The sequence below is a fragment of the Panthera tigris genome, chromosome D3 (assembly GCF_018350195.1).
Source record: "Panthera tigris isolate Pti1 chromosome D3, P.tigris_Pti1_mat1.1, whole genome shotgun sequence".
Classification (NCBI taxonomy): domain Eukaryota; kingdom Metazoa; phylum Chordata; class Mammalia; order Carnivora; family Felidae; genus Panthera; species Panthera tigris.
The window spans coordinates 5,645,228-5,651,377 of record NC_056671.1 but is presented as its reverse complement, the minus strand read 5'-3'; positions in this window follow the sequence as shown (position 1 = coordinate 5,651,377).

Below are 6,150 nucleotides of genomic sequence, written 5' to 3'. Positions count from 1 at the left end.
CATTAAGGAGCCCCAGGAAATTATTTGCTTAAAAGGCTTTTTTTATTTTTAACCTTCTTTCCCTTTGTTTTTCTTCTCTTTGTTTGGCTTTTGAGCAAAAACTTCCTACCCGCTGTGATATTTTCCCCCTGAAGAGCTAAGCAGGCTAGAAAAACAGTGGTAGGAAATACGGGTGCGTGGCCAGGAATCAGGGTAAACAGCAGCCTGGGAACCTCCCAGAAGAACCAGGGTCCGCTTCGCCAACCTCGGCTCGTGTCGGCAATTGCCTCCAAAGGCAGAGTGGCCACTTGGGCTCCACGGAAGGCCTCCCCCTCTCTAGGTGCCCCTTCTTCAAGTCGCTCTGGTGGGACGAGGCAGTTGCAGAGGGCTTGGTCGGTGTGCCCCAGAGGGAACAAAGAGATACATTTCCGAGCCCATCTGTTGTGTGAAGGTGGCAACAAAGCATCTCGTCTCTGGCGGTCACTCAAGGGACCTTGGCTGGTCTCAACTTCAGCCAGCAACACTAAATCTAGCCTGTAAGACAATGACTTGAATTTAAAAAGATTAAGAGAAGGGGCGCCTGGGTGGCTCCGTCAGTTAAGCGTCCAACTTTGGCCCAGGTCACGATCTCGCGGTTCGTGAGTTCGAGCCCCGCGTCGGGCTCTGTGCTGACAGCTGGGAGCCTGGACCTGCTTCGGATTCTGTGTCTCTCCCTCTCTCTGCCCCTCCCCTGCTCATTGCTGTCTTTCAAAAATAAAAATTTAAAATTGTTTAAAAAAAAAAAGGATTAAGAGAAGCCCATGGAAACAGTGAGGAAGCCCTTGAACTTTTTACCAAAAAAAAAAAAAAAAAAAAATCATCTCTGAATCACAGAACTGCAAACAAGTCAAATTGAAGGGAAGGCTGTCAATCATCCCCATAGAAAATTTAGTGGGGAGAAAATATGGAAAGTAAAAGAAAAAACTCATTCCTTGTCATTTGTTCCAAGAGTTAAAGCGGAGTAACCACACTTGGTGAAATTAAGAAGAAAGGAAGAAAGTAGCTTTTTTAAAAAATATATATATATATATTTTACCACTTTAGTTTTCAAGATGAAGTTCCAATCAAACCTCTCTCTCTCTCTCTCTCTCTCTCTCTCTCTCTCTTTTTATCCTTTCATTTTTAAGACGTGGAGGGGGCGCCTGGGTGGCTCAGTTGGTTAAACGTCCAACTCTCAATTTTGACTCAGGTCATGATCTCACAGTTTGTGGGTTCGAGCCCCATGTCGGGCTCCGTGCTGACAGCTCAGAGCCTGCTTGGGATTCTCTCTCCCGCTCTCTCTCTGCCCCTTCCCTGCTCACATTTTTTTCCTTCTCTCTCTCTCTCAAAATAAATAAGTAAACTTTTTAAAGATGTGGAATTTTGGGGGCGCCTGGGTGGCTCAGCTGGTTAAGCATCCGACTTTGGCTCAAATCATGATCTCGCCGTTCATGAGTTCGAGCCCCGCATCGGGCTCTCTGCTGTCAGCGCAGAGCCCTGTTTGGATCCTCTGCCTCCCTCCCTTTCTCTGCCCCTCCCCTGCTCACGCTCTCTTTCTCTCTCTCAAAAAATAAACATTAAAAAATAAACGAATAAATAAAATAAATAAAAAATGTGGCATTTTTAACCCCACATCAAGTGGCTTCACTCCGGGTGCCCTGGCTCTGGTCTTTTTCCCTCTTCTGCCCTTCCTTCCCCGCGTGTGTCCACCAGGCTGGGGTCACGTCCCTGTCCCGTGCCCCAGAAGTTGGCGCCTAGACTCCACAGGGTTGAGGTGTCCTTCTAGAATCTTCTGTATGAAGGAAGAGGCCCTGCTTCCACCTGCCCCTTCCCTTCCGTATTGGGAGGGGTAGGTGGCTTGAGCGGCTGCCGCCAGGCAGCCCCAGTCTCAGTGGCTGGCGAGTCGTCCCCCAGCGGGTCCTTCTCACCCTCCTTTACGTCTACGCAGTCCTCTCCCTTCAGCTGGGGATGCAGAAGGGATTCAGGAGAAGCTTCTGTGGGCCAGGCTTAGGAGGAGCGCACGCCCACACCACCCGCCCGCCGGGGGCTCAATCACGCGGCCACACCTAAGTGCCCAGAAGCCTGGGAAGCAGCTCGGTCCCGCAGGGTCCCCCAGAAGACCCAGTGGGTGCTGCCTGGCTCGCCACACGTCCTACACTTTTCCCTCCTCTGTGTGACATCACCTCCCCGTCCCTGTTCACCTCTGGGTCCGTGTGTCTACCTGGGGCACCCGTGTGCCCCCCTACGGAGCAGACAAGCCTTGCCTCTTACCAAACCTCCCAGAGGCAGTTTGCAAACCCGTTGCCCCGGGCTTTAGAAAAGCCCGGCTGTCAGGAACGTTTTCAAGTCAAGCGGGCGTGCACGCTCACTTCCGGGCCTCACGTGGCCAATGGCAGAGAGGCACGAGCCAGTCTGAGAATGTACCTCCCACCCGTCCACCTGCCCGTCCATCCGTCCCTTCGCTCAAGTGATGGTCAGTGAGCCCGCCGCGTTCAGAGCCCCGTGCAAACTGCTGTGCAGAACGAAGAAAGGGCGTAAGGCACGCGCTCTGCCCTTGAGAAGTTTATAAGCCAGTCGGGGAAGGAAGAACTAAGCACACACAGAGCGAGCAAAGACGCCAGGCCCAGGCACGTAGAGACGAGGAGGAAGCCCCCGGGAGCAAAGGCAACGGGGCCTGCTTTGCCGTCCTCCGGGTCCCTCCTCCCCCCCGTGGGTGCACGGCCCGGCGACCTCCCCGTCCTGTCCCTTCTCCAGCCCTGCACGAGCGGTGTCACCCATTTTCCCTTCCGTGTCCCTGCTCATCCTCCTTGGTCTATTTCCCCCACTCTGTTGTCCATGCCCCTGTCTACATTCTCCCCCGTATAAAGCAGACCGTGAGTCTGTGGCAGCCTCAGGGCCTTTGCACGTTCAGTGCCCTCTGCCAGGACCCTCAGGCTCTTCTCAGAGCTAGCCTCTTGCCACCACTCAAAAGCCAGCTGAGGGAGCTTCCTTGACTCTCCTCGCCCCCCACCCCCATCTAAAGCAGGCCTGATTATTCTCTATCCCATCACCCCATTTTATTTGTATAGTGTAATAACTCTCCGAAATTCTCTTATTTAATTATTTTCTCCCCCTCCCAGATTGGAAACTCCTCAAGAATGGGGCCTAGTTTGACTTCTCCGTGGCTGTATCCCCAACGCCAGGCATATAGTAGGTGTTCAATTAATAACTGTGGATTGAAGGGATGACAGAGAGCCCTTCTCCCTCTCCCTTGGCGTCTCAGCACTGCAGGGCCTCGCCTCCCCCAAGCCATGCCCCCTGCCGGAGTCTGGTGCCCAGTCTGTGCCCTTCCCGAAGCCCCCAGGGCATCACGCCAGGGGCTGGAGTCTTTCCTTCGCTCCCACTCGACACCCCTCGTCTTTACTTTCTGCTGAAAACCACACAGTCAGAATACCCGCCCAGACTCGTGTCCTCCTTGCGGGATGAACAGAAATGTGTCTGTCTGTCCCACTCTCTGGTGCGCTCACCCTGGGGCGCTTGCGAGGGCCCCGTGGGCCCCCGTTGCTGTGATCCCTCCCTCGCTCTCTCCGAGGCACCCAGAAAGAGCTCCCGCTTTGGCGGGGCTGGGGAGGGGCCTGTTCACTCCCCTGCATGCCTCACGGTCACTCTGGTCTCTCCTTGGCTCTGACCAAGCTAGACTTGGTCTTAGGTTATTTTTACTGTGCACAGAGGCCCTGTCTGCCTCTTTATTCGGATGGAGCTCAAAACGACCGTTGAGTCCCTGAGTGTAACTCGAAAAGCCACAGCAGTTTTTAGAGGACGCCTTGTCTTTCACTGTAACAACTCTGTCACCCCCCGAGCCTCCTAAATCAAGAAGTGATACTTTGGTATTATGGATTCGGGTAGACTTACTCACCAATTTACGGGGCATCACGGTTTCTAGCCAAAGAAAAGAATCCGGAATCAGTTTGGGTGGTGTCGCACGTTCGGACGACCCCAGGTTTTATCTTGTGCAGATTTGCCGAGCAAGGGGCGTGAAGAAGGGTGGCGTCCACAGTTTTTAGTCCGCTGCATCAGGTCCTAAAGAGGCTTTCGCTGACGTGCAGCTTAAGAGCAAGAGAACCCTAAACCCCTGAATGTTTGAAAAGTTGTAATGGAAGCGGTATGGAGAGGTGAATGTGTCAAAGGGGGCTTACCGAGGGTGACTCATAGATTCACCTGCTGCCCCCATCACCCACCGCTCACCATCACAGGGCTCTGCAAACCCTTCCTGTAAAAGGCCAGCAGATGGAAAATAGTTCAGGCTGTGCAGGCCACGTAATCTCCGTTGCGGGAGGAAAACATCATCATCGTAGGATCCGGGGTTGTCGCCCAGTGCAACGCCCTTTGCAGGACGGATCAACCGGGGTTCGTGGAGGTGAACGCTCGTCAGAGAACAGGAGAGCCCTGTGGCCTCGAAAGATCTCCCCACAGGTTCCTGATAAATTGCAAAGGGAAAGATAACCTCACAATGAAGTAACGTGGCGGACAGCACCTCAATCAGGTGACGAGATGTTAGCGGGCTCAGTCATGAGACAAGCTGACGTGACGCTCCTCCCGCTGTAGATGCCTCAACATCGACCCTGTAAAATTGTTGCCAAGATGTTTATCCTAAGTCTATCACGAGGAAGCAATCAGACAAATGCAGATCGCGGGACCTTGTACACAATTACTGGCCTGAAGTCTTTAAAACTAGGAAAGCATGGGACTATTCAAGATAAAAGGAAGCATAAGAGAAACGATGATTTGAGGTGTGAGGTGACTCATACCCTTGTCTGAAAATGACAATCAAAGATCGTAAAGAATCTGTGGTTTCACTTTCCAGCTAAGAAGTCAGCCTGCTGCAGGGGTGGCTGGGTGGCTCAGTCGCTTAAGCGTCCAACTTCGGCTCAGGTCATAATCGCACTGGGTTCGAGCCCAGCGTCAGGCTCTGTGCTGACAGTTCAGAGCCTGCTTCCGATTCTATGCATCCCTCTCTCTCTGCTCCTATCCCCCCACCAAAAAATAAACATTAAAAAAAAAAAAAAGCCTGCTGCAGATGCCTGAATCTGGCAGGAGACACGAGACTCCTGGATCAGAGACTAAAAAGATGTTATTACTCACAGCCATCTTCTTGTGCCGTTTCTCAAGCCCCAGTTCTGACGGGGCCACTCGAAGAAGGCCGAGCGACACCTGCACACACAGTGACTTGCATCACAGCAGAGGAAGCCTGACTTGAAGGAACCCAAATGTTTTATAACGGGCATAATAAGCCTGCCTGATCTTTTCACCAGAGAGAGACACTTTTTTTCTTATGCTGGCCCGTGAGCAGCACCTACCCTTTGCTGTGGAGGGAGACGCTGTCTCCACCTTCTGAGGCCGTTCTCTGTACCAACATCCTCGAAATGACAGTCCAGACAGAGGGCAGACAGGGCCTCTCCTCAAAAGATGTGCAGAAACACAAGAGCCCCATGCGGAATTATCTCCCCATGGCCCTGGACTGACAAAGGAAGCAGCTTTCAGGGGCATTATTGAAATCATTTGGGGGATTTTGATATAAAACAGAGGTCCTATACGATCTTTGCACCAATGTTAGATTCCCTTGGTGGGGTCATACCGCTGCGTTTATGTAAGCGATCATCTTTGCCCTCATAGATGCCGCTTATGGATCAGGGGATCAAGGGTCACAATGTCTGCTGCTAACTTTTATTTTATTTATTTTTTTAAAAAATTTTTTTAACGTTTATTTGTTTTTGAGACAGAGAGAGACAGAGCATGAACAGGGGAGGGTCAGAGAGAGAGGGAGACACAGAATCGGAAACAGGCTCCAGGCTCTGAGCGGTCAGCACAGAGCCCGACGCGGGGCTCGAACTCATGGACCGCGAGATCATGACCTGAGCCGAAGCCGGACGCTTAAGCAACTGAGCCACCCAGGCGCCCCTGCCGCTAACTTTTAAATGGTTCAGAGAAACAGATGACCGCATAGGTATCTCACACACACATGTGCACATACGAGAGAGACAGAGGGGGACTGAACGAGGCGAGACGGAGGTGAGCGGGCTTTGGGTCGTCAGTATTTTATTCATTCAACTTTACAAAACCCAAAGTGGGGGACCTGGCTTCCCCGGGGACAGGCAACTAGCCTGGGGCGGCCCT